This window comes from Myotis myotis, unplaced genomic scaffold (genome assembly GCF_014108235.1).
Source record: "Myotis myotis isolate mMyoMyo1 unplaced genomic scaffold, mMyoMyo1.p scaffold_m19_p_10, whole genome shotgun sequence".
Classification (NCBI taxonomy): domain Eukaryota; kingdom Metazoa; phylum Chordata; class Mammalia; order Chiroptera; family Vespertilionidae; genus Myotis; species Myotis myotis.
The window spans coordinates 73,547,989-73,574,414 of NW_023416314.1; the positions used below are offsets into that span (position 1 = coordinate 73,547,989).

Sequence of the window (26,426 nt, forward strand, 5' to 3'; positions counted from 1 at the left end):
ACAGTCCAGCCCGGAGCTGGATTACACCAGGCTGTTAGCATTACAGTCTTGTTAGGAGCCACTTCCTGCACCCAGCACGATAGAAAAGGATGCCCAAGGGATGCCCAATGAAGGGTTTTTGACACGGGCTGCAATGACACAAGGGCTGGCCTCTGCACTAGGGTTGGCCTGTGCGTGGCATAAAAATGGTAATTCAAGGACGATTCAGGCCACACCCTGAACGACGATGATCCAACGATCATCTAATGATGATCCCTGGACATCAGAATCCAGGAAAGCTAGAAGTCTGCAAAGTTAAAAGAAGAGTGAGAAAGAAGGCGCATGTGACTGCCTCCTTTATATTCTGGGGGCGAGCTGTTTGGGGAGACTAAAACGCAATGCAGGCTCCCAGAGCTAAGCCAGCTAAAAGTTTAATTAAATACAATTGCTTGCTGTGAGTTCCTTTCCTAACCAGCCTCATACATATTCATCACTGCAATTATGGCCGTGAAAAAACCCCACAACTAATTACTCCATGCGCCCCATCTTTCACATGCCTCGGATTTTTGCATAAATACTGTTGAAATTAATTGCAAGTTGGTTAACTTTATACTTTGTCATTTCAAAGCTTAATTGAAAGTTAATTTAAAAAGGTACAAAAAGACGCACTCAAAATTCAACAACCACACAACAAAAACCCCACCAGAAGCCATTATGGCCAACTTGGTTACTGCAACTTTGATAGGCGCTAAAAAGGTGATGTGATTATTCTAACCTGAATGCAGGGTTGTACACACCAAGCTATAATAAGAGGCCAGTCCCACAAACAGCCCTGTACTCACATCTCTATTTTCCTACCATATTGCAACAAAGAAAAGACTGGTGGTGGATGGAGAGGCCGCCAATGGCCTGGCTACCTTCTGGCTGTGGGCTTATCATTTTATTCTTCGAGAACTGCATCTCCAGAGAAGGAGAGCATGTGGCTCCCATGATCACCCCATTCCACTTCCACACCAACTGTCTCTACCAAGACCCATTTTCAGGACCCAAACACGGCACAGCACCCAGGACACGTCCCTTTCATGCTCTGCAGTGACATGCTAGTGGTGGTTACTATGATGGGCGATGTTGGGGGGCTATTTTCTCATGTAATTACTTTGTCATGAGTTAAGGCCTCCCCTTCCTTTGATCACCAATCATCACCCCCACCCTCCTCAGGGAAGCCTTTCCTGACTGTCCTATGCGGACAATTCCTGTGTTTGCCTGGGACCCGTTCTCTCTCCTGCATCTCAGCACATGCTAATTCCACTGTGTCCGTTTATCCGTTACAGCCACTACACTCTTTCATGTAGCATTTGCCTCCCCAGGAAACTGTGCCCCAAAAGCACAGGGGCCACGGTAGGTTTTGTGTTTGTGGACAGTTTTGTTCCCAGCATCAAATAACAGGAATGATAACAATACCAGCAGCAGCGGCGGCAAAGGTGGCAGCTGGCACTTGCCAGTACTTCCTGAGCGCCAGGAGCTAGTCTAAGGACTTTCCAGTGAGGACCAGTTGGCATCCCCCTTTGCCTGAGGGGAAACCACAGCCCAGGAAGGCCGCGTGCCCGGCGCACCCTCATGCAGCTACTAAGGACTGAAGGCAGGATGTGCATCCAGGCCCCTGGGCTCCTGGGTCCCTGCACCTAACGACTAACTGAGCCGCCCTTTTATCCAGCATTTACCCAGCACACAGGGGTGCCTGACAGAGATTTGTTCATGAAAAGGCTATCACTCTATCACGCATTCCTTTTTAGAATCCTGAACATGTTATCTTCTTTTATTTGGATTCAGGGAAACAAACAAACAAAAAGTCACTCCTCTGGGAACGAGCCAGCAGAACAAAAGCAGCAGTTAGGAGAAAACCCAGAGCTCCTTGGAAAGAAATTTCTTTTCCGACAAAATGCTTGACTCCCTCCCCCAAAGTGCTCGGCTCTGAAGAAAAAGCTCCTTCCAGTTCATTCATGAAACCGAGCCCCGATGTCTTAATTTCCCTGAACCCTAAAGGGACCAGGGACCGACAGGGCTCAATGCCATTCTCTTCACACATAATCCAGCGGGACTCAAGACTCCGGTTCCCGTAAAATGATAAAGTTAAAGGGTCTGGTCCCACATAAGTGGAGAAGCAAAGGGAGAGCCAGTCACTTGAAACCTTCGCAGGTGCACGGTGAGAGAACCCGGCTCCAGAGGAGGGGCGGTGTACCCCGCTGAGGTTAACACCGGCCAAGGGCCTCGTGTGTTGTGTGAGGGATTTGGGTAAAGCCATGCCAGCCTGGGGGAATTATCGACGCCTCCCCAAATAAAAGCAGGCAGAAGCGGCTCTATTTGCATGGCCTTAGCAGAACACGGCTGTCTGTGGAGCTAACGGGCCCCCTGTGCATTGTTAGCGCGAAACGTTTAACGGATTAGGACGGCGGGTACTGGCAGGCAGACCTGATGGAGAGCTTGCAGGGGGGACGAGTTCCCCAGGGTAAACCCCAGCACGCTGGCATCCCTCCAGGTTCAGGCTGGGGATCAAACAGGGGGGATTTCGGGCTGCTCCATTCTCTTGGGACCGAGAAAGAAAGCGTCTCTGTAGGGCTTATTGTTTCGGGATTAGCGTGTGTAATGTCAGTGCCACAATGAATACCGATGAGGCGGGCCTCACTTCATTAAGTATGTGATACGGCTAAGTGGCAGCCCCATTTCCAAGTCCACAGGAATTACCAGACACCGACACCGTGTCCGACAGATGGGATGCGAAGCACACTCCACCTCCCTCCCCCAAAGCACACTCCACCTCCCTCCCCCGGTCATTTTACAATCAAGTGGGGAGGACGAAAAGGAACATGCTTCGCCCCATTCCCTAGTATTGTGGTCGGCAAACTGCAGCTCGCGAGCCACATGCAGCTCTTTGGCCCCTTCAGTGTGGCTCTTCCACAAAATAACATGTGGGGGCGCGCACGTACAGTGCGATTGAAACTTCGTGGCCCATGCACAGAAGTCGGTATTTTGTGGAAGAGTCACACTGAAGGGGCCAAAGAGCTGCATGTGGCTCGCGAGCCGCGGTTTGCCGAGCCGCAGTTTGCCGACCACTGCCCTAGTATCTTCGAGGAGGGTAAGAACACATTTTCCTGCCATGCTACCGTCCTTTGGCTCGTGCCAAAAATCTGAAATAACTCAGCGAAGCCAGATGTGTCCTCTTCCTGCCAGAGCGTAGAAACAGCCAGCACCAGGCAGCTGTGGGAGAGCAGCAATCTGCCAGGATTTAATCACCAGGCCAGCGTCCTGGGTGCCATATACTTTTTTTTTTTTGATGGACACTTTGGCCAGAGGTGGGGATGGGCCAATTATGGCATAGGTACATCCTTGATTCAGGTGACGTCTGACTGACCAGCAGTGGCCAGGGTGACAACCCCCTTTTCACTCGCCCATCCTAAACACAAGTAGATATGGACCTAGGAGCGTGAGTTTTGTCCACATCTGGGGAAATAACAGCAGTGATTCTCTGGCTCTTGGGTCCTTCCTGCCAAACCCATACACCCTGGCCTGGTCCAGCGTCCTGGGTGACAGAGGGTGGGGAGCCCCAGAGGAACTTAGAATGCATTTCTCCCCGGAAACAGTGACCGAGATTGGCCATGAGGAAGTCTCCCTTTCTGGCTTTCACAATTATCAGCCCCTTCTTCCTTCTTTAAAATGTTCACTTCCCATCCAGCTGTTCTTCCCATGTTCTGAGCCTTAGCAGTGAAAGGCGACTTAATGTTCTAAAGGCACAAGACGGTGGGACTGCAGAGGCCAAAACAGTGGGCTGGGGGAATCACCCGAATGGCCGCCGCCGGGATTGCCTGGACTCCACATGATGCTATGGGCAGTGGTGAGGGGTGGCTGTGATGGTGGCTATGGGCAGTGGTGAGGGGTGGCTGCGACGGTGGCTATGGGCAGTGGTGAGGGGTGGCTGCGATGGTGGCTATGGGCAGTGGTGAGGGGTGGCTACAATGGTGGCGTGCATGGAAGATGCCTTCCGGATGGGGGTGGGAGAGATTCGGGGTGGCCAGAGAAGGGATTTTGGTGGCCAGGCAAGAGAAAGGTAGGCCTGAATGAGGACAGCGGCTGAGGAAGTGGAAAGGAAGGGAAGTAATTTTTACCTTTGGGAATCAAGCTCTCGCTAGTTGCCATGCATCGGGCTAAGGTGTACACACTGGCTCACCGAACGCTCACAAGCATCTCAGGAGATGCAGCGTTACCCTGCTGTGCAAGGGAGGAAACTGAGGCTCAGAGTCAGCAACCCTCCCACCATGACACAGGTGTCACAACATCGAGTTAATAGCCGATACGTGATCGGTGCTCTTCTGCAAGCACGTCTTATGCATTATTTCATTCTATGCCGTAGGTACCACTGTGATCCCCAGCTTACAGAAGACAAAGTGGAGGCTCAGGGAAGCGAAGGCCCTCACTGTGAGTCAGGGGTCTGTTCCCAGATCAAGATCTGAACCCCGTGTGGGTTGGCTCCAAAGTGCAAGCTCTGAACCACTACACCAATGAGCACGTGCCTGTGGCCTCGGCGGCCCTGGCTGGACGGGCTGCGTGCCTGGGTGCACGGGGCCGGATCTCATCTCAGGAAAGGAGCGTCTGCCGCTCACCCCAGAGGCTGCCGGGAGGGGCATCGGGTAACGGGATCTGCTTTTGGAGTTTGTACAGGAAGGTGCCTGGTCCAGGCTGCCTGGGCGTGTGGGAGGAAAGAGAAGACACCCTTTGCTGCTCCCAGATATCTGCCATGTGGTTTTGCTTTGAAAACCCGGGCAGAATTACAAGCTACTCCACAAAGGGGCCTTGTGGGGCGGCGTGTGACCCAGTCCCACTCAGAGGCCACCTCGGCCACCGCTTCTGGTTTGTGGTAAACCAAAATGCTCAGAACTGGATTTTTCAATAAACCACTGCAGAGAAAAACGTAGGTCACGGGCTTCTGAGATGTCAGCCCTGGGTCTCTGCTTCCATCATTACGGTGCATCCAAGACCTGCAGACCCGGGGGTCCAGAGGGGCCCGCGCCTGGAAATGCTTGAGAGGTTTTTCTCTGATAGCTGGCTTTGAAAGTGCAAATGCTCTTACCGGCCAAATGTTCCTCCCCTGCATTCTTTAAATTCATTTTTATTTCTTATCAAAGGAACACGTGCACAGTTTAAAGAGGCAAACAGTTGTGGAATGTGCGATAAAAGAAACGGCGTTCTCTGACCCTCCTCCTCCGCCAGGAGCAATCGCTTCCTGCTGTTTTGGTTGTGTCTTTTCTACGTTTCCCTCCCTATCTCCCAGTAACACTCTTACCGTGCTATGTCTCGATTTTCAGTTTCAGGAATTAGCGACCGACTTTCCAATCTGGACGGCGAGGACTTAACTCGGGTTTATCACCATCCCAGCAGCCACGCCACGCAGGCCCACTCTCAGGCCCATTTGCAAGCCCCCTGGTTGGACAGTAATTTTAGATAACCAGTGTTTTTGTTACCTTGATCATGAAAATGTTATTCACTGACACACTGTGGAACGTGTTATGGTTTTTAACACTTTTCTTCCTGGCAAAACTTTCTGTTTTCCCTGGAGTTACCATAGCTTTCCCCCCCCATTTGTTTAGTATTCTATCTGTATTTGTTTAGTATTATACCTGTATTTGTTTAGTATTATATGTAATTCTCACTAATCCAAACAGAGCCTTCCCCAGCTTTGTAAATCCCCTCTCAACTCATTCAAATCCATTAAGTATTGTATCAGTGCCTGGAGGTCCCCTCTCACCCACTTATGCTGGATACCCCGTGTCTTCTTTTTTTCTTGATTTTACTCCTTTACTTTGGGTAGAGCATCCTCATTAGTAATTTCCTGAAAGGGCTGTATGAAAGTCACGTCATGCTGTTGTTTTTTCTCACTTCTGTAGAGCAGAATTTGAAATTATTCACTTCAGGACAGCTGACGCATGTCCAGAGTTATAAAGAAGTCTGATGCCATTTTTTGTTGTTGTTGTTAATCCTCACCCAAGGATATTTTTTTTCATTAGCTTTTAGAGAGTGGAAGGGAGGAGGGAGAGAGAGAGAGAGAGAGAAACATTGATGTGAGAGAGACACATTGATTGCTGCCTCTCACACACGCCCAGACCGGCACCGGGGATGGAGCCTGCAGCCGAGGTACGTGCCCTTGACCAAAATCAAACCTGAGACCCTTCAGTCTGCGGGCCAATGCTCTAACCACTGAACAACCAGCTCCGGTGAGAAGTCTGATGCCATTTTGATTCTTGACTTTTGTATGAAGCCTGTTTTTACCTATGCCTATATATTTTAATACTCTCTCTGGGAGCCTGTAGGGTCTTCTTTTTGCCCAATGTTCTGACATCCATGCTGATGGGCTTGGTATGGTTTGTTCCCATTCATGGATCTGAGCGTTCCTTGGACCCTTCCCTATCTGAAAACGCCGTCCTTGGTTCAGGAGAAATTTCCTTTAATTTCCCCATTTTCTCACTTATCTCTAGAATTCCTATTATTTGGTTGTAAATCTAACCACATCCTTGATTTATTTTTATCTTTTCGACCTTGTTTTGTATATCTTTGTGTTTTTGTACTTTTCTGGGACATAGCCTCATATGTATGCTTCAGCCTTTCCATATTTTTAATTTCTGAGTTCTTTCCTGTTTGCTCCTTAAAAAGGTCATCCTGTTTTTATTTCAAGAATACAGTATCTTGCCCGGCTGTGGTGGCTCAGTAGATTGAGCGTTGTCCCATGGACCAAGAGGTCTCAGGTTCAATTCCCAGTCAGGGCACATGCCCAGGTTGCAGGCTCAATCCCCAGGAGGGGGCATGCAGGAGGCAGCCTATTAATGTTTCTCTCTCTTCCTCTCTGAAATCCATTAAAAATATATATAAAAAAGGAATGCAGTATTTTCAGCTAGCTCTTAGGTTTAAAAGTTGCTTCCTCCTCTTTGTATCGCCTGTTTTTTAAACAAGAAGCCTGGAAGGTAGGTAGTCCTCCCCCAAACCTCAACGACAGAGGGTACCTGGGTTTTTCAAGTAGCAAGTGCTAACAGGATCCGGGGTGTTGGTCTGTGGTTACCTCTCTTCCTGGCCTGGCACTTCTCAGTGGACCCGGAATAGGGAAAAGGGGATGAATCCCAGCTCCGATCCCTGCTTCTTTTCCCTTGGTCTCACCTGGGTGATCTCACCGACCTCTGCACTCAGGGTTCTAGAGGGACCGAGCAGGGTAATGACTGCGAACGCGTTTCAAAAAGCACGAGAGAAACACAGGCTTTGCGGTGCCTTAAGGCCTCGCTTTCATCTCCTGAAATTCAATCTCACCTTATCTTGGCCTGCCTTCAGCGGAGAGAGGTTTGTCTCTAGTGATCTTATAAGTCACCCTTTGTTCAAAAGGACGTCCTCTGGTCACACAGACACATGGCTTGGGAGAGTGTTTCTCCCCAACATCTTCCAGCCGCCTCGACCCCACCCCAAACAAACACCCAGAATGCAGGACAGTGACTGAGAAGAAATGAGACAGAATTCTACTGGGGGTCCATCCCACAACGGGTCTCTCCTAGCTGAGCTTTATACAGCCATCTTCACTGAGGTTAGAAATACAGGAGAAAGGGGGGTTAAATATATCTAAACAATGTATTACATGTGGTGGTAGCCACTGGAAAAGAGTGGGGTGGAAGCTCTGTATAGGGTGTCATGAAAAGATACACAGGGTCTATTAGGGATAAAAACAAAGGCAGGACCATGAGAACAATTCCATCGCTGTAATACAGCAAGACCTTGCATGTGCGCATGTATATGTCTACTTAATCTGCCCATTTGCATACAGTACAAAAGTGGCTGCATGCCCACCAAACCACGCGTGGCGGTTACTTGTGGGAAATGGGATTGGAGGTGAGGACGGGGAAAGACTTTCACATTTTACGTAAACACTTCTGAGCGGTTTAATTTTTTTCATAGCATGCATATATCATTTCTGATCCTAAGAAGGAAAAAAACAAATGTCAATGAAAAGAGTAAAAAAGAAAATTGAATCTGGGGAAAAGCAAAGGTAATAAGAAGTCAGAGAGAGGCAGAGAAGATGCTAAGAAGGGGTCAGGGTTGGCAGGGGTCGGGACAGGTCGCGCACTTCTGCAGAGACATATAACAGGTGTAGCTCCTCCCAGTTGGGAACCTCAAAACATTCCCCTTCAGGCCATGACAACCACCTGCCCACCTATGCTAGCTCCACTACCAACTTAAGGAACTTAAGGGGAAGGAAAACCCATTTTTAAAAAATGGTGTAATTTCAACTCAATGACTTCTGACAAATGCACATAGCCAGGTAACCTATACAGGGAATTCCTTTTAAACACAACCTCCTGGCTGCATGCAGAGGTGTGGATCTGCAGGGAATGAGCTCCCTTGGCCATGGTGGAGGACAGGAATGGGCCGTCTCAAGTCCAACAGCCAGTGATAGCCGGGGCTTGGTCCAGAATGAGACTCATACCCTATCCATCTCTCTCGTCTTCTCTCTGCATTTTCCAGACTTCCTGATTCTGTGAACTCCTAAGTTGAGTGTCTCTTGGCTCAGTAACTCACCTGTCTCTTGACAAAGAACATGATAACCCTGGGCCCCTCGTGCTATCAGTTTTGGCAAGGATGTACCGAGTGGAAAGGATCCTTGGGAGTGAACCGGCTCTCTCAGATTGGCCGGCTACCACCATCAATTACCCCTTTCAAAATAGGAGCCCTTCGCTCCTTGCCTCATTGGCAGAGGGGACAGTTTCCCAGGGGTTGGCAATACCTGCACGTTGCCCCTGTCCCTCTGGGCTGACATAATAATCATGAGAGTGGATGCTAAGCATTATATTCTAAGCAATGCACATGATTTATCTTTATAACAACACCAGACCCGAACGACTCTCATCATCTCCTTTTTATAGATGGGGAACTCAGGCAGAGGTGTGAGTCACCTGCCCAAGGACAAGATGGGAACCCTGCAGGCCACCGGGGAAGGACTGGCAGGGCTGAGGTTGACAGTGTCATCTCCTGACATCCTGGCTGGAGCTTTCTCTGCCAGACGCGGCCTCTGTCCGATACATAAAATTGTCAAGTCCATCTTTCTTCTACAAAGAGGCGATATACAGCAACCTCAAGGTACTGCCAGGGCCACAAAGGCGTCTCTTAGCTCTGTCTAGACACAAAACCCACAGAGCATAATGCATTATCACTTTACAGCCAGAGGCTTTTATCTTGTTTCTTCCCTGTGGACCTGGCTGATAAATCAGGCCGTGCAAGTGGAGAGGAGTGTGTGTTTTTGAGAGCGACATTCAGAAACAGTGTGAAGGGAAGGGCAAGCAATGATGTGTCCAAGAGAGACCTCCTTGGGAACCAGTGACAATCCCACCTCAAGAGGCCAATTAATCCTCTTGAGGGAAGAATGAAAGGAGTGACACAGCCCGGGATAGGACAGAGCCCCAGTGTTCAGTGGGGGAAACTGGGGTGCTCTTTCCAGCGCACATTACACAAGCCACCCAGCGCCCCTGCCCTAATCGAAGGGCATTCACTGTCTGGCGGCACACAGTGATTGTGGGAGGGAGGATCAGCCTAAGGTGTCCTGGACGCTGTGGTTCCTACTCCCCAATTCCCGGCATCTAAGGATTCTCAACTTGACACCATGCCCTTGGCCTCCTTCTACAAGCACTGCTTGATCTTTTTATTGCATGAAAGGAACTGCTGCTTTGAGACTTGAGCCATCTCATTGGAGATACCCAGAGACACGTTAGGGAGAACAAAAGTGAAAGATCTGGGTAAAGGTAAGCAGAGTGTTCCACCCAATAATAAGCCAGATGTACAGCTGTTGCTCTACCCTCTGTTAACATGGGCTGCCATGGACAGAGGCATGGTTCTCAACTCCAGCGTAGAGACTTCCATTCTGGTAATATGGGGGCGGGAGGGGATGTCTATTCATCCCAACTTTCCCACGGTGGGGGAGGAGGGGGAGGGTTTGCAATGCTGGAGTAAAATGTTTTTTAAAATTTCAATATCATTGAGGAGGTGATAAAAAGTAAAGGGTAAGCATCTCAAAAATTGAGATAACTTTTGTCCCAAGAGCAATGCTGATCTGGACCAACTTGGATTTCAGTTTTGCCAAAAACTGAGGTCAAGATCCAGGGCTTGCCCAAAGTGAGGAGTTTATGCCAGGACTCCAAAGAGCTAACTCTCAGGGTAAGGGCGAACCAGAGGTAAACCTCCTCCCCACTGCTCAGGGGACTGCAGGAAGGGTTATCCGTGCAACAGGTGCAACGAGGAACACGTGGAAGCACTTGTCAGTACCGGTGGCCTTCTCATAGACTGTTGTATTCCTTGAGTATGCATTACTAAGACCATCTATGGACCTTCATAAACTTGGTTTGGGATGATACTGAACTGTAATACTCCCAAAAGCCAAACTAAATCTCTGTGGAGAAAGACACCTTTGTCATACCACTCAATGAATCCCCACAAATAATTTTTCAAAGACAATCAGTGGTATACAGCCCCAAATACAAGTACTTGAAGAATAAAAGCATCATGAGTAGACCAGTAGAAACAACAGACAGCAGGCATTCAAAGATTTCATATATTAAACTTATCAGACCAAATCATAAACATGTTTACAATGTTTAGAGAAATAAAAGGTTGAATACATCCCTCTTCAGGAAAACAGTTAGCTATTAAACAAAATGAGCAAATAAATTTGAAAAAAAGAAGCAAACAGAAAGTCCAGAAGTGAATAATACTGCAACTAAAATTAAAAACTCAATGGGCCCGTTCAACAGCAGATCAGAAACAGATGAGAAGAGAATACAGGCATACCGCATTTCATTGTGCTTTTTGCTTTACTGCGCTTCGCAGATGCTGTACTTATACAAACTGAGGGCAAGACCCTTGACCAGGAAAAGGATGATGACTCACGTGATTGCCCTGGTCTGGAATCAAACCCCTGGAGTCTCTGAAGGATGCCTGTCAACAAGCTGAAGAACAGCTGAGGAGGAGTCATTCGGAAAGCAGCAGAGTGACAAAAAGATGGACAATATGGACAAGAGGTGACCAGGCATGAAGTGGGGTCTAAAGGAAATTCAACCTGCGGTGTGCGACAGAATTGCCTTTGGAGCTGGTGAAGGCGTGGAGTTTGGGCCGTAATCCCACCTGTTTCAATTCTCAGGGACTAGGCTGGGTCCCGGGGATAAACAACACTGACAGGTAGGGACGTCATCCATGTTTTAGGAAGCACTGAAATCGTGACTCCTGGGTGGCAGACGTCAGGATAGTTTTTTCCTTTGTCTAACTAGATTAACACTCCACTTCTCACTGACTGTCCGCTCTCACCCAGAAGTGTTGGGAGCCATTAGAGATATTGGCTTAGACAAAGCCATCTTAAGAATTATAAGTTTCTGGTTCCTCCAGAAACTCCTAATTACCAGAAACTACGTGTGTCCTGCGATTTGGCCAGCAGCTAAAGATAACCATCCTATTCCCTGAAGCAACTACCGCCACATCGGAGCCTGCTACAACCCTGCTGATAAGCTAATAGGCTTCTCCACCCACCCCCCATCCCTAAAACAGTATATATCCTGCCGCGGTAAGAATAAAATTTGAGGCTTGATCAGAACTTGTCTTGCCTCCATTCTTTCGTGTCCCTTGTTTGTTTCATTCTCCTAGGGTGTCTCTTGGTTCCCCCGCTGTTGTCCCGCGGGTCGGGACAGTCTGGCGCCCAACGTGGGGCGACTTGGGGACCCCCTGCGAGAACGTCTGCTTGGAAGCGCCTGGCCAGGCACCCCATAGAGTCGCCGCGCAGTATTGACTCGCGAGTGAAGACTCGGCATCTTGATCGCCACGGTTTCGCCCGCCCGTGAGACACATCGTTGTGAAGGTAAGCAGACGAAACTTTTCAAACAAGAATTTCAAAATACCTCTTGAGAGCCCTCACCCTCTTTGGCTGGCCTTTTTAGTTTTCTTGATCTCCCTCCAGTCCACTAATAAGCGCTTCACCTCGCCGTTCGGGGAAGAGTGAAGGGTACCCGACACCGGCAGTGAAAACTCTGAATCACTGGGAAAAGTAATTCTTCTCTGGCCCGACCTGTGTCGCCCTCTCTGGCAAACTCTGAGCTCGCTAAGTCTTAGTGGTTGCCATCCTGGTATGGGGCTTATACATCCCAACCTATGACACGCGAGCAGAGGCCGTAAGGTAAAAGGAGAGCGGTTACATAAGGATCACCAGAGATTTAAGAAATTCCCAGCTGACCTGGCACGGGGTTTATACGTCCCAGAGGCTTACGTGGAGGAGGAAATCTTGAGAACTACCCAGCCAAAATAATGGGCAACTCACTGAACTCTCATGAGGTATTTCTAGGTGGGCTCAGGGAGTCCCTCAGGACACGGGGAGTAAGGGTTAAGAGAAGGATTTAGGCATTTCTCAGGGGGCTCAGGGAGTCCCTCAAGGCGCGAGATTTTCGGGTTAAAAAGAAAGCTTTAAGGATTTCTCAGAGGGCTCAGGGAGTCCCTCAAGGCTCGAGCATTTCGGGTTAAAAAGAAAGATTTAAGGAATTTTTTCACTTTCGTCACTGACCTTTGCTCATGGTTTATTATAGACTTTTGACTTGCATGTTTAAAGTGTTAAAATTTTAGAAGGTAATCTTTTATAGTTTTTGCATGTTATTATAGAACATAACCCTTGGTTTCTTGAAAAAGGTACATTAGATCTTAAAAGTTTGCCAAAAAGTTAATCAGAACTTGCCAAAAATTGTTTCCCCTTGTAGAACACGGCATTTCATTTCCTAGAGGCTTTAGAAGAGGTCAAGGAGGATGGATCTCCTCCCCCTTGCACCCTCCGCTCCTTAAGAGGAGCAGAAAGAAAAAAAAATGGGAGAAATGGCCTTCATGGCTCCCTCCACCTCCGTGTCCTAATCCTGAAATGTTTAATTTGCCGTTAATAGAATCACCTGTGCAAAAAGGCCAAATTATAAAGAAATTGGAATATTAAAAGGTACTCCTTAAAATCAGGCTGAAAAAATAGTAGCATGGTCATCTTAATGTGTTTTCTTATCTTAATTTGTATTTGGAATCCAAAATCTGTAATAAGAAATGAAACCCCGCTGTTAAATCCGCCTCTGGTGTGGAGAGATTCAAAGGTGGCAAGAGAGAGCAGAGTTACAAGCTCTCCCGCAATAAGATTACTTAATGTTTTATTTAAAAATTACCGGAGAACATCTTATGACAACCAAACTTTGGCTAAGATAACCTTGGGTGCTAGCCATGACTTTAGAAAGCGAAATAGGAAAAAATTTAAAATATCTCCTATTAAGCATGACTTTGGGAAAAATACGCCATCTGAGTCATTTGCTGAAACTTCCACCAAAAGCAGAATGTGGGGGAAGGGAAGAAGGAGCACGTGGCGATCCAGTGTGGACGCCCCGTCCCCAAGTATTCTAAAATTAAAGTCCTTCTTGTAACTGAAAAGCTTTTACAAATTTAAAAATGCATCCGGGATTTCTGTACACATGTAAAGGGAAAAGGCCAGTTTAAAAACGAGTATGATAGACCAATGTTTTAAGCAGTTGGCTTTATAAGGGCCGACAATAGAGCTCATATTTCTTAAAAGGTTTGTAGATATATTTTTAAAAGATATCTTAAATTCTCAGTAGAACCACAGTTATGCATATATCATAAACAAATTAAGAATAATTGATTCCATGGTCAAGACTAGATCCTATTATGTTGAGAACCGTTTAAAAAGTGTTGAAAATGTTTTAATTAGATATGTATTTGGAAGTTTTTCCCGAGTGCAATATTTCAAAATATAATATGCTTGGTTGCATAAGGAATTTCTGCCAAATAAAAGAAAGAATTGATTTATTAGTAGCAAAGTCTTTATTTAAACTAGCAATGTCTTTTATTTAAAAGCTCCTCACTACTGCATTTTAAATTAGGCTGGAAGTGGTGCAGCGTTTGCCCCTTGTGAATCAGAAATTTACTAAATACTAAATTTACTTGCTTTGCCTTTTTAAAAAAAAAAAAAAAAAAAAATACTTACTTAAATTTACTAATCTTTGTAAGCAATTGAATCCTAGTAAAATAAAAATCTTCTAAAAAGTTACTGAAGGCTTCCCATGATCCCTCTGTATATGCAAATAAGCCGAAAGGGAACGCTGTTCAAAAACATTATTATAAATTTAATAAAAAGGAGAAATTTTAATGTTTTGAAATATCTTCCACTAATATTTACAGGATAATCTAATGATTTGCTGTTAAAATACCAAATCTGAAAATAAGTACAGTCACCATAAATGTTTAATGACTTTGACTTGGAATACATGGCCTTGCGGCACTATCAGTCGACATCCAAGAAGTAACCCTGCAGGTTCCTTGGTGTAAGAAAAGAAAGATTTTTCATTTTTAAGTTAAAGTTCTCCAAGTGTAATCCAACAGGAGGAAGACAAACCAGACAACCAACAGCCCAGAGACCACCTGGGGCATGGTAAAGTGAAGTATGGTAACAATTAATTCAGGTAAAAACTGTAATTCAGATAACATGCCTAAGTTTTACCTAGGTTACCCAAGGACTCTAGATAATGTGTTTACCCAAAACTGTAGTTTGGATGGCATGCTGTCCGTTTCTGTAAATTGCTTTTTTTTGCAAACTAGGTCCCTCATTCCAAACCTGGAGACAGCCAATTTAAAATTGAATTGTCATGACCTAGAACAAAGAATATTGTTACATGGTATTATTCTACAAAGTTTTATTAATTTTTGATGCTTTACAATAGTATATTGTGCATTTATCCCAAACAAACTTACAAATTAATATTTACCTTGGATATTTTGAGAATGTGAAGGGATTTATTCCCTCCTGGGGAAGGCACTTAAGCATTCTGTATTGACCTCTCTTGACCTTTTTTTAGGAACAGCATTGCATACCTATAACAAATTATCTAACCAGCTAATTGATGATGTCCAAGCTCTCTCAGGCACTATCAATGATCTCCAAGATCAGATAGATTCATTAGCTGAAGTAGTACTACAAAATAGAAGAGGGTTAGATTTGCTCACAGCAGAACAGGGAGGAATATGCTTAGCCCTACAGGAATGCTGCTGCTTCTATGCCAACAAATCCGGGATCGTCCGAGACAAGATAAAGAAGTTACAAGAAGATCTAGTGAAGAGACGGAGAGAATTATTCGAGAACCCCCTTTGGAGCGGACTGAACGGACTCCTGCCCTACCTGCTTCCTGTTCTCGGCCCCCTTGTAAGCCTTCTCCTAATCCTAGCTTTCGGCCCCTGGGCTTTTAGAAAATTAACAGACTTTGTAAAACAGCAGGTTGATAGCGTCCTGGCCAAACCCATTCAGGTACACTACCATCGTCTAGCCATGTTAGACCGTGATTGTGATTATGACTGCTAAAACTCCCTCCCTGCGGGGACAGCATGACGCCAGAGGGATGCTTGCCTACTCCCCATAGAAGGAGAAAGGCATGGGCACCGACCTGGGTGCACGGCAAAGCACTGCAAGGGAAGGTCACAAAAATTTTCGACCGCCTCTGGATTTCCCTGTGAGCACACCTGGTTTGCACTGAGGTTGGTATCCATACATAACTATCGGCTCTGCCTCTCCTCCCCAAAAGATACCAAGAGCCACTGAAGGTGGGATCCCACCATCCCACGGGAGGAACCAGGTCCCTACTCCCCCAGTCGGTTAAAGCCCGCCCCTTAATAAGGAAAAAGGGAGGAACTGTTGGGAGCCATTAGAGATATTGGCTTAGACAAAGCCATCTTAAGAATTATAAGTTTCTGGTTCCTCCAGAAACTCCTAATTACCAGAAACTACGTGGTGTGTCCTGCGATTTGGCCAGCAGCTAAAGATAACCATCCTATTCCCTGAAGCAACTACCGCCACATCGGAGCCTGCTACACCCCTGCTGATAAGCTAATAGGCTTCTCCACCCACCCCCCGCCCCTAAAACAGTATATATCCTGCCGCGGTAAGAATAAAATTTGAGGCTTGATCAGAATCCTGTCTTGCCTCCATTCTTTCGTGTCCCTTGTTTGTTTCATTCTCCTAGGGTGTCTCTTGGTTCCCCCGCTGTTGTCCCGCGGGTCGGGACAGTCTGGCGCCCAACGTGGGGCGACTTGGGGACCCCCTGCGAGAACGTCTGCTTGGAAGCGCCTGGCCAGGCACCCCATAGAGTCGCCGCGCAGTATTGACTCGCGAGTGAAGACTCGGCATCTTGATCGCCACGGTTTCGCCCGCCCGTGAGACACATCGTTGTGAAGGTAAGCAGACGAAACTTTTCAAACAAGAATTTCAAAATACCTCTTGAGAGCCCTCACCCTCTTTGGCTGGCCTTTTTAGTTTTCTTGATCTCCCTCCAGTCCACTAATAAGCGCTTCACCTCGCCGTTCGGGGAAGAGTGAAGGGTACCCGACACCGGCAGTGAAAACTCTGAATCACTGGGAAAAGTAATTCTTCTCTGGCCCGACCTGTGTCGCCCTCTCTGGCAAACTCTGAGCTCGCTAAGTCTTAGTGGTTGCCATCCTGGTATGGGGCTTATACATCCCAACCTATGACACGCGAGCAGAGGCCGTAAGGTAAAAGGAGAGCGGTTACATAAGGATCACCAGAGATTTAAGAAATTCCCAGCTGACCTGGCACGGGGTTTATACGTCCCAGAGGCTTACGTGGAGGAGGAAATCTTGAGAACTACCCAGCCAAAATAATGGGCAACTCACTGAACTCTCATGAGGTATTTCTAGGTGGGCTCAGGGAGTCCCTCAGGACACGGGGAGTAAGGGTTAAGAGAAGGATTTAGGCATTTCTCAGGGGGCTCAGGGAGTCCCTCAAGGCGCGAGATTTTCGGGTTAAAAAGAAAGCTTTAAGGATTTCTCAGAGGGCTCAGGGAGTCCCTCAAGGCTCGAGCATTTCGGGTTAAAAAGAAAGATTTAAGGAATTTTTTCACTTTCGTCACTGACCTTTGCTCATGGTTTATTATAGACTTTTGACTTGCATGTTTAAAGTGTTAAAATTTTAGAAGGTAATCTTTTATAGTTTTTGCATGTTATTATAGAACATAACCCTTGGTTTCTTGAAAAAGGTACATTAGATCTTAAAAGTTTGCCAAAAAGTTAATCAGAACTTGCCAAAAATTGTTTCCCCTTGTAGAACACGGCATTTCATTTCCTAGAGGCTTTAGAAGAGGTCAAGGAGGATGGATCTCCTCCCCCTTGCACCCTCCGCTCCTTAAGAGGAGCAGAAAGAAAAAAAAATGGGAGAAATGGCCTTCATGGCTCCCTCCACCTCCGTGTCCTAATCCTGAAATGTTTAATTTGCCGTTAATAGAATCACCTGTGCAAAAAGGCCAAATTATAAAGAAATTGGAATATTAAAAGGTACTCCTTAAAATCAGGCTGAAAAAATAGTAGCATGGTCATCTTAATGTGTTTTCTTATCTTAATTTGTATTTGGAATCCAAAATCTGTAATAAGAAATGAAACCCCGCTGTTAAATCCGCCTCTGGTGTGGAGAGATTCAAAGGTGGCAAGAGAGAGCAGAGTTACAAGCTCTCCCGCAATAAGATTACTTAATGTTTTATTTAAAAATTACCGGAGAACATCTTATGACAACCAAACTTTGGCTAAGATAACCTTGGGTGCTAGCCATGACTTTAGAAAGCGAAATAGGAAAAAATTTAAAATATCTCCTATTAAGCATGACTTTGGGAAAAATACGCCATCTGAGTCATTTGCTGAAACTTCCACCAAAAGCAGAATGTGGGGGAAGGGAAGAAGGAGCACGTGGCGATCCAGTGTGGACGCCCCGTCCCCAAGTATTCTAAAATTAAAGTCCTTCTTGTAACTGAAAAGCTTTTACAAATTTAAAAATGCATCCGGGATTTCTGTACACATGTAAAGGGAAAAGGCCAGTTTAAAAACGAGTATGATAGACCAATGTTTTAAGCAGTTGGCTTTATAAGGGCCGACAATAGAGCTCATATTTCTTAAAAGGTTTGTAGATATATTTTTAAAAGATATCTTAAATTCTCAGTAGAACCACAGTTATGCATATATCATAAACAAATTAAGAATAATTGATTCCATGGTCAAGACTAGATCCTATTATGTTGAGAACCCTTTAAAAAGTGTTGAAAATGTTTTAATTAGATATGTATTTGGAAGTTTTTCCCGAGTGCAATATTTCAAAATATAATATGCTTGGTTGCATAAGGAATTTCTGCCAAATAAAAGAAAGAATTGATTTATTAGTAGCAAAGTCTTTATTTAAACTAGCAATGTCTTTTATTTAAAAGCTCCTCACTACTGCATTTTAAATTAGGCTGGAAGTGGTGCAGCGTTTGCCCCTTGTGAATCAGAAATTTACTAAATACTAAATTTACTTGCTTTGCCTTTTTTTAAAAAAAAAAAAAAAAAAATACTTAATTAAATTTAATAATCTTTGTAAGCAATTGAATCCTAGTAAAATAAAAATCTTCTAAAAAGTTACTGAAGGCTTCCCATGATCCCTCTGTATATGCAAATAAGCCGAAAGGGAACGCTGTTCAAAAACATTATTTTAAATTTAATAAAAAGGAGAAATTTTAATGTTTTGAAATATCTTCCACTAATATTTACAGGATAATCTAATGATTTGCTGTTAAAATACCAAATCTGAAAATAAGTACAGTCACCATAAATGTTTAATGACTTTGACTTGGAATACATGGCCTTGCGGCACTATCAGTCGACATCCAAGAAGTAACCCTGCAGGTTCCTTGGTGTAAGAAAAGAAAGATTTTTCATTTTTAAGTTAAAGTTCTCCAAGTGTAATCCAACAGGAGGAAGACAAACCAGACAACCAACAGCCCAGAGACCACCTGGGGCATGGTAAAGTGAAGTATGGTAACAATTAATTCAGGTAAAAACTGTAATTCAGATAACATGCCTAAGTTTTACCTAGGTTACCCAAGGACTCTAGATAATGTGTTTACCCAAAACTGTAGTTTGGATGGCATGCTGTCCGTTTCTGTAAATTGCTTTTTTTTGCAAACTAGGTCCCTCATTCCAAACCTGGAGACAGCCAATTTAAAATTGAATTGTCATGACCTAGAACAAAGAATATTGTTACATGGTATTATTCTACAAAGTTTTATTAATTTTTGATGCTTTACAATAGTATATTGTGCATTTATCCCAAACAAACTTACAAATTAATATTTACCTTGGATATTTTGAGAATGTGAAGGGATTTATTCCCTCCTGGGGAAGGCACTTAAGCATTCTGTATTGACCTCTCTTGACCTTTTTTTAGGAACAGCATTGCATACCTATAACAAATTATCTAACCAGCTAATTGATGATGTCCAAGCTCTCTCAGGCACTATCAATGATCTCCAAGATCAGATAGATTCATTAGCTGAAGTAGTACTACAAAATAGAAGAGGGTTAGATTTGCTCACAGCAGAACAGGGAGGAATATGCTTAGCCCTACAGGAATGCTGCTGCTTCTATGCCAACAAATCCGGGATCGTCCGAGACAAGATAAAGAAGTTACAAGAAGATCTAGTGAAGAGACGGAGAGAATTATTCGAGAACCCCCTTTGGAGCGGACTGAACGGACTCCTGCCCTACCTGCTTCCTGTTCTCGGCCCCCTTGTAAGCCTTCTCCTAATCCTAGCTTTCGGCCCCTGGGCTTTTAGAAAATTAACAGACTTTGTAAAACAGCAGGTTGATAGCGTCCTGGCCAAACCCATTCAGGTACACTACCATCGTCTAGCCATGTTAGACCGTGATTGTGATTATGACTGCTAAAACTCCCTCCCTGCGGGGACAGCATGACGCCAGAGGGATGCTTGCCTACTCCCCATAGAAGGAGAAAGGCATGGGCACCGACCTGGGTGCACGGCAAAGCACTGCAAGGGAAGGTCACAAAAATTTTCGACCGCCTCTGGATTTCCCTGTGAGCACACCTGGTTTGCACTGAGGCTGGTATCCATACATAACTATCGGCTCTGCCTCTCCTCCCCAAAAGATACCAAGAGCCACTGAAGGTGGGATCCCACCATCCCACGGGAGGAACCAGGTCCCTACTCCCCCAGTCGGTTAAAGCCCGCCCCTTAATAAGGAAAAAGGGAGGAACTGTTGGGAGCCATTAGAGATATTGGCTTAGACAAAGCCATCTTAAGAATTATAAGTTTCTGGTTCCTCCAGAAACTCCTAATTACCAGAAACTACGTGTGTCCTGCGATTTGGCCAGCAGCTAAAGATAACCATCCTATTCCCTGAAGCAACTACCGCCACATCGGAGCCTGCTACACCCCTGCTGATAAGCTAATAGGCTTCTCCACCCACCCCCCGTCCCTAAAACAGTATATATCCTGCCGCGGTAAGAATAAAATTTGAGGCTTGATCAGAATCCTGTCTTGCCTCCATTCTTTCGTGTCAATTGTTTGTTTCATTCTCCTAGGGTGTCTCTTGGTTCCCCCGCTGTTGTCCCGCGGGTCGGGACAGTCTGGCGCCCAACGTGGGGCGACTTGGGGACCCCCTGCGAGAACGTCTGCTTGGAAGCGCCTGGCCAGGCACCCCATAGAGTCGCCGCGCAGTATTGACTCGCGAGTGAAGACTCGGCATCTTGATCGCCACGGTTTCGCCCGCCCGTGAGACACATCGTTGTGAAGGTAAGCAGACGAAACTTTTCAAACAAGAATTTCAAAATACCTCTTGAGAGCCCTCACCCTCTTTGGCTGGCCTTTTTAGTTTTCTTGATCTCCCTCCAGTCCACTAATAAGCGCTTCACCTCGCCGTTCGGGGAAGAGTGAAGGGTACCCGACACCGGCAGTGAAAACTCTGAATCACTGGGAAAAGTAATTCTTCTCTGGCCCGACCTGTGTCGCCCTCTCTGGCAAACTCTGAGCTCGCTAAGTCTTAGTGGTTGCCATCCTGGTATGGGGCTTATACATCCCAACCTATGACACGCGAGCAGAGGCCGTAAGGTAAAAGGAGAGCGGTTACATAAGGATCACCAGAGATTTAAGAAATTCCCAGCTGACCTGGCACGGGGTTTATACGTCCCAGAGGCTTACGTGGAGGAGGAAATCTTGAGAACTACCCAGCCAAAATAATGGGCAACTCACTGAACTCTCATGAGGTATTTCTAGGTGGGCTCAGGGAGTCCCTCAGGACACGGGGAGTAAGGGTTAAGAGAAGGATTTAGGCATTTCTCAGGGGGCTCAGGGAGTCCCTCAAGGCGCGAGATTTTCGGGTTAAAAAGAAAGCTTTAAGGATTTCTCAGAGGGCTCAGGGAGTCCCTCAAGGCTCGAGCATTTCGGGTTAAAAAGAAAGATTTAAGGAATTTTTTCACTTTCGTCACTGACCTTTGCTCATGGTTTATTATAGACTTTTGATTTGCATGTTTAAAGTGTTAAAATTTTAGAAGGTAATCTTTTATAGTTTTTGCATGTTATTATAGAACATAACCCTTGGTTTCTTGAAAAAGGTACATTAGATCTTAAAAGTTTGCCAAAAAGTTAATCAGAACTTGCCAAAAATTGTTTCCCCTTGTAGAACACGGCATTTCATTTCCTAGAGGCTTTAGAAGAGGTCAAGGAGGATGGATCTCCTCCCCCTTGCACCCTCCGCTCCTTAAGAGGAGCAGAAAGAAAAAAAAATGGGAGAAATGGCCTTCATGGCTCCCTCCACCTCCGTGTCCTAATCCTGAAATGTTTAATTTGCCGTTAATAGAATCACCTGTGCAAAAAGGCCAAATTATAAAGAAATTGGAATATTAAAAGGTACTCCTTAAAATCAGGCTGAAAAAATAGTAGCATGGTCATCTTAATGTGTTTTCTTATCTTAATTTGTATTTGGAATCCAAAATCTGTAATAAGAAGTGAAACCCCGCTGTTAAATCCGCCTCTGGTGTGGAGAGATTCAAAGGTGGCAAGAGAGAGCAGAGTTACAAGCTCTCCCGCAATAAGATTACTTAATGTTTTATTTAAAAATTACCGGAGAACATCTTATGACAACCAAACTTTGGCTAAGATAACCTTGGGTGCTAGCCATGACTTTAGAAAGCGAAATAGGAAAAAATTTAAAATATCTCCTATTAAGCATGACTTTGGGAAAAATACGCCATCTGAGTCATTTGCTGAAACTTCCACCAAAAGCAGAATGTGGGGGAAGGGAAGAAGGAGCACGTGGCGATCCAGTGTGGACGCCCCGTCCCCAAGTATTCTAAAATTAAAGTCCTTCTTGTAACTGAAAAGCTTTTACAAATTTAAAAATGCATCCGGGATTTCTGTACACATGTAAAGGGAAAAGGCCAGTTTAAAAACGAGTATGATAGACCAATGTTTTAAGCAGTTGGCTTTATAAGGGCCGACAATAGAGCTCATATTTCTTAAAAGGTTTGTAGATATATTTTTAAAAGATATCTTAAATTCTCAGTAGAACCACAGTTATGCATATATCATAAACAAATTAAGAATAATTGATTCCATGGTCAAGACTAGATCCTATTATGTTGAGAACCCTTTAAAAAGTGTTGAAAATGTTTTAATTAGATATGTATTTGGAAGTTTTTCCCGAGTGCAATATTTCAAAATATAATATGCTTGGTTGCATAAGGAATTTCTGCCAAATAAAAGAAAGAATTGATTTATTAGTAGCAAAGTCTTTATTTAAACTAGCAATGTCTTTTATTTAAAAGCTCCTCACTACTGCATTTTAAATTAGGCTGGAAGTGGTGCAGCGTTTGCCCCTTGTGAATCAGAAATTTACTAAATACTAAATTTACTTGCTTTGCCTTTTTTTAAAAAAAAAAAAAAAATACTTACTTAAATTTACTAATCTTTGTAAGCAATTGAATCCTAGTAAAATAAAAATCTTCTAAAAAGTTACTGAAGGCTTCCCATGATCCCTCTGTATATGCAAATAAGCCGAAAGGGAACGCTGTTCAAAAACATTATTTTAAATTTAATAAAAAGGAGAAATTTTAATGTTTTGAAATATCTTCCACTAATATTTACAGGATAATCTAATGATTTGCTGTTAAAATACCAAATCTGAAAATAAGTACAGTCACCATAAATGTTTAATGACTTTGACTTGGAATACATGGCCTTGCGGCACTATCAGTCGACATCCAAGAAGTAACCCTGCAGGTTCCTTGGTGTAAGAAAAGAAAGATTTTTCATTTTTAAGTTAAAGTTCTCCAAGTGTAATCCAACAGGAGGAAGACAAACCAGACAACCAACAGCCCAGAGACCACCTGGGGCATGGTAAAGTGAAGTATGGTAACAATTAATTCAGGTAAAAACTGTAATTCAGATAACATGCCTAAGTTTTACCTAGGTTACCCAAGGACTCTAGATAATGTGTTTACCCAAAACTGTAGTTTGGATGGCATGCTGTCCGTTTCTGTAAATTGCTTTTTTTTGCAAACTAGGTCCCTCATTCCAAACCTGGAGACAGCCAATTTAAAATTGAATTGTCATGACCTAGAACAAAGAATATTGTTACATGGTATTATTCTACAAAGTTTTATTAATTTTTGATGCTTTACAATAGTATATTGTGCATTTATCCCAAACAAACTTACAAATTAATATTTACCTTGGATATTTTGAGAATGTGAAGGGATTTATTCCCTCCTGGGGAAGGCATTTAAGCATTCTGTATTGACCTCTCTTGACCTTTTTTTAGGAACAGCATTGCATACCTATAACAAATTATCTAACCAGCTAATTGATGATGTCCAAGCTCTCTCAGGCACTATCAATGATCTCCAAGATCAGATAGATTCATTAGCTGAAGTAGTACTACAAAATAGAAGAGGGTTAGATTTGCTCACAGCAGAACAGGGAGGAATATGCTTAGCCCTACAGGAACGCTGCTGCTTCTATGCCAACAAATCCGGGATCGTCCGAGACAAGATAAAGAAGTTACAAGAAGATCTAGTGAAGAGACGGAGAGAATTATTCGAGAACCCCCTTTGGAGTGGACTGAACGGACTCCTGCCCTACCTGCTTCCTGTTCTCGGCCCCCTTATAAGCCTTCTCCTAATCCTAGCTTTCGGCCCCTGGGCTTTTAGAAAATTAACAGACTTTGTAAAACAGCAGGTTGATAGCGTCCTGGCCAAACCCATTCAGGTACACTACCATCGTCTAGCCATGTTAGACCGTGATTGTGATTATGACTGCTAAAACTCCCTCCCTGCGGGGACAGCATGACGCCAGAGGGATGCTTGCCTACTCCCCATAGAAGGAGAAAGGCATGGGCACCGACCTGGGTGCACGGCAAAGCACTGCAAGGGAAGGTCACAAAAATTTTCGACCGCCTCTGGATTTCCCTGTGAGCACACCTGGTTTGCACTGAGGCTGGTATCCATACATAACTATCGGCTCTGCCTCTCCTCCCCAAAAGATACCAAGAGCCACTGAAGGTGGGATCCCACCATCCCACGGGAGGAACCAGGTCCCTACTCCCCCAGTCGGTTAAAGCCCGCCCCTTAATAAGGAAAAAGGGAGGAACTGTTGGGAGCCATTAGAGATATTGGCTTAGACAAAGCCATCTTAAGAATTATAAGTTTCTGGTTCCTCCAGAAACTCCTAATTACCAGAAACTACGTGTGTCCTGCGATTTGGCCAGCAGCTAAAGATAACCATCCTATTCCCTGAAGCAACTACCGCCACATCGGAGCCTGCTACACCCCTGCTGATAAGCTAATAGGCTTCTCCACCCACCCCCCGTCCCTAAAACAGTATATATCCTGCCGCGGTAAGAATAAAATTTGAGGCTTGATCAGAATCCTGTCTTGCCTCCATTCTTTCGTGTCCCTTGTTTGTTTCATTCTCCTAGGGTGTCTCTTGGTTCCCCCGCTGTTGTCCCGCGGGTCGGGACAGTCTGGCGCCCAACGTGGGGCGACTTGGGGACCCCCTGCGAGAACGTCTGCTTGGAAGCGCCTGGCCAGGCACCCCATAGAGTCGCCGCGCAGTATTGACTCGCGAGTGAAGACTCGGCATCTTGATCGCCACGGTTTCGCCCGCCCGTGAGACACATCGTTGTGAAGGTAAGCAGACGAAACTTTTCAAACAAGAATTTCAAAATACCTCTTGAGAGCCCTCACCCTCTTTGGCTGGCCTTTTTAGTTTTCTTGATCTCCCTCCAGTCCACTAATAAGCGCTTCACCTCGCCGTTCGGGGAAGAGTGAAGGGTACCCGACACCGGCAGTGAAAACTCTGAATCACTGGGAAAAGTAATTCTTCTCTGGCCCGACCTGTGTCGCCCTCTCTGGCAAACTCTGAGCTCGCTAAGTCTTAGTGGTTGCCATCCTGGTATGGGGCTTATACATCCCAACCTATGACACGCGAGCAGAGGCCGTAAGGTAAAAGGAGAGCGGTTACATAAGGATCACCAGAGATTTAAGAAATTCCCAGCTGACCTGGCACGGGGTTTATACGTCCCAGAGGCTTACGTGGAGGAGGAAATCTTGAGAACTACCCAGCCAAAATAATGGGCAACTCACTGAACTCTCATGAGGTATTTCTAGGTGGGCTCAGGGAGTCCCTCAGGACACGGGGAGTAAGGGTTAAGAGAAGGATTTAGGCATTTCTCAGGGGGCTCAGGGAGTCCCTCAAGGCGCGAGATTTTCGGGTTAAAAAGAAAGATTTAAGGATTTCTCAGAGGGCTCAGGGAGTCCCTCAAGGCTTGAGGATTTCGGGTTAAAAAGAAAGATTTAAGGAATTTTTTCACTTTCGTCACTGACCTTTGCTCATGGTTTATTATAGACTTTTGATTTGCATGTTTAAAGTGTTAAAATTTTAGAAGGTAATCTTTTATAGTTTTTGCATGTTATTATAGAACATAACCCTTGGTTTCTTGAAAAAGGTACATTAGATCTTAAAAGTTTGCCAAAAAGTTAATCAGAACTTGCCAAAAATTGTTTCCCCTTGTAGAACACGGCATTTCATTTCCTAGAGGCTTTAGAAGAGGTCAAGGAGGATGGATCTCCTCCCCCTTGCACCCTCCGCTCCTTAAGAGGAGCAGAAAGAAAAAAAATGGGAGAAATGGCCTTCATGGCTCCCTCCACCTCCGTGTCCTAATCCTGAAATGTTTAATTTGCCGTTAATAGAATCACCTGTGCAAAAAGGCCAAATTATAAAGAAATTGGAATATTAAAAGGTACTCCTTAAAATCAGGCTGAAAAAATAGTAGCATGGTCATCTTAATGTGTTTTCTTATCTTAATTTGTATTTGGAATCCAAAATCTGTAATAAGAAATGAAACCCCGCTGTTAAATCCGCCTCTGGTGTGGAGAGATTCAAAGGTGGCAAGAGAGAGCAGAGTTACAAGCTCTCCCGCAATAAGATTACTTAATGTTTTATTTAAAAATTACCGGAGAACATCTTATGACAACC

At 44.9% G+C, this 26,426-nt stretch overlaps 1 protein-coding gene and 1 long non-coding RNA gene across 6 annotated transcripts in view; both read right to left on the bottom strand.

Annotated features, from left to right (window-relative positions):
* The window catches only part of LDLRAD3 (low density lipoprotein receptor class A domain containing 3), a 213,547-nt gene that overhangs the window by 20,847 nt on the left and 166,274 nt on the right, over positions 1–26,426 (bottom strand). The window lies entirely within an intron of this gene.
* Positions 14,522–25,848, bottom strand: LOC118665132. Its single transcript, XR_004970544.1, has 3 exons — positions 23,393–25,848; positions 19,002–19,116; positions 14,522–14,719 (listed from the first exon to the last, which is right to left on the bottom strand). It is a non-coding gene; the product is annotated as an uncharacterized LOC118665132 (long non-coding RNA).